Raw genomic sequence first — 2,743 nt, 5'->3', positions numbered from 1 at the left:
TATTGTTTATTTCACCCTATTGCAAAGAAAATAAAAGCATAGGGTACTTTACAATATCCTTAGACTGTCTGTTCTCTCTCTCCTAAATCGATGTCGAAGCTTGAATAATCACAAGGCTATCAAACAGTCACATTCAACCTAGCACTAAGAAGTAGTTATGTATTCACTTTTATTTTAGGTTTATAGTAATACTTTAAGACTATAAAGTTGTTGCTTATTAGGGAAGGCAGTTCTGATGGACAGAAATCTGGAAGTCATTTGTACTTCTTTCTAACCTTTCCCTAATACGAGGGTATAGTAGGATTTTAGAAAGCTCTTACTTCCCCTAATATGAACTTAATTTTCCAGGTCTATGAAAAGGATGGCACTAGCTGTATTACCACATAGGGAATTCAGACTAAAATATATCATTAACTCTCCTTGCCAAATAACTGTCATCAAGAATACAAGTCCAAAGTATTATTATTAGCACATGAAGGTTTTCATCATTAATACCAATATACTATATATTCACAGTATGTGCATTAGGTAATGGTATGACATGAAAGAATGAGATGTGACCTCCCTATGAAAGTTACAGGGTGGTTATAAAGTTTGGATACAAAAAGGATATTATTCATATATTATAATACAGTATCAATAAGCTGTTTATTATTAGCTAGGCTATGCCCCCAGATTCTGTGGCCTCCTATATAATCAATAAAATGTGAATCTCAGAAGATGATTTAAATATATATTCAGCCCTGGCCTATTTGGCTTAGTGGTTAGAGCATCAGCCCGCGGACCACAGAGCCCCGCATTCGGTTCCCACTAAGGGCACATACCTCGGCTGCAGTTTGTCCCCGGCCCCAGTTGTGGTCGTGTCGGTGGCAGCCAGTCGATGTGTGTCTCTCACATCGATGTTTCTCTTCCCCCTCTCTCCCTCCTGCTCTATCTGAAGATGAATGCAGAAATGTCCTTGGGTGAGGATTAAAAATAAATAAATGAATAAACGTGTGTGTGTGTGTGTGTGTGTGTGTGTATTCAACACACATAATGGTGAGTATAAATTTGGTGTAAAAACCAGACATGGTAGCACTCTTAATTATTCAGAGTTTTCCTAGAGGATTGATTTTTAACTGGACTCAGTTAAGATCCAGAGCCAAATATATAACCTCCCTGGACTGTGTACAGGAAAAGCCAAAGGGCAACTTTCTATTTGAATAGGGAGTAAGGGTACAATGGTGTAATGGCACTGCGACCACACTCAATGGGATGTGTAGGAGTGGTTGAGCAGTAATGCTGCCTTAGGAAGGGTGTGGAACTGCCCTTCTCACTGTGTTGGCCCCTCTTTCTCTTTGTTCCCATGCTTATGTGCCTCATAACTTGGCGATAATGAGCAAAAACGATGTCTTACTTTCTACTTTTTGAAAAATCTATCCAGAGCAGGTCAAAAGGCTCTTAAAATTCCCACCAAATCCTACTGAAAGCATTATTAAAAGGTTTTCCTGAGAATCACTGCCCACATTTTCCAGATGCCCGATAAAGAAAACGGATGCGTAAGAAAATAAAATGATGTACCTGTGATAACAAAGCGGGTTAAGAGCTGGTTAGGGAAGCCCCTCTCAGAAGAATGTCTCCTTTAAGACCCTTTCTGATGGCTTTAATGTACTCCAGGTAGAGGAGTGTTACCAGCAAGCACACTGGAGTGCAATCAGGTGACCAAGATCTAGATTACTGTGGGATTTGTGAAGATTCTCTTCTATTCTTTGGATTTCAGTTGCATTCTTAGTAAGATGAGGGATACAGATTAGATGGTCTCTTACAGTAATACTATCATGTGACCATTACAACCAGTATCTCCAGATATCTGCTTTCATAAGGCAACCTATTTCCATTAAATCGATTGAAATATAAGCACAATAATATGGGACTGATTGCAAAACAGGGTGTGTTACGCAAACTTGGTGTCAATTCCAGACAATGCTAGCACAGAGAAATGCAAGGCCATAGAGACAACAACACAAATATTCTTTAAATTAAAAATTAGAATAGAAAACAATGTTCAAATATTCCTTGTAAGCAAAATGTGAAATATATACCATGGGTAGCTGATGGAAGAGAAGTCACAGTTGCTGTATTTTTAGACAGAGAAAAGCCCTGTTTTCTAATATTTTCCTATGTTGAGTTTCATAGAGGAAACAGGATTTCACAAGCAACTTGCATTAAAAACAAAAACAAAGGAAAAACAAGAGAAGCAGGACATCTCAGCTCGGAGAAGCAATCCAGTTTCAGAGCAAGTCTGAAGTGGGAGTGGTCTAATGTGACAATGAATCCGAGGCGATTGACCTGGGAAAACCAGAAGCTATTTTGGGGCTGCTCTTCCTGAAGCAAGTTTTAAAATTAAATTTCCAAGCATTCTTGAAAAAACACAATAAATTGCAAAAAAAGAGTATGCATTCTTCGGAGGAACTAACAATCTTTTCACAGTTCTCTGGTCAAAAGCAAACAAGTCCTTCCCTAGAATAATACCTGCAGTTGTGCAGGCGGTTCACGAGGCTTCCCACAGTCGACTCGGTGAAACGGAAGAGCAGCAAAAAAGTCCAGGGAATCCAGGACCGAGCTGCTTTTGAAACACCACCTTACATTATTCCAAAGGCAGATCACTTTCAGATTGCCAACAACTCAAATTATTTATAGGAGATTGATTCATATACTTAACCCAATGTGAGAGGAAATATTTCTAATTATATCCAAACATCTT

The sequence above is a fragment of the Molossus molossus genome, unplaced genomic scaffold (genome assembly GCF_014108415.1).
Source record: "Molossus molossus isolate mMolMol1 unplaced genomic scaffold, mMolMol1.p scaffold_m16_p_19, whole genome shotgun sequence".
Taxonomy (NCBI): Eukaryota; Metazoa; Chordata; class Mammalia; order Chiroptera; family Molossidae; genus Molossus; species Molossus molossus.
Note: the sequence above shows the minus strand (reverse complement) of the source record.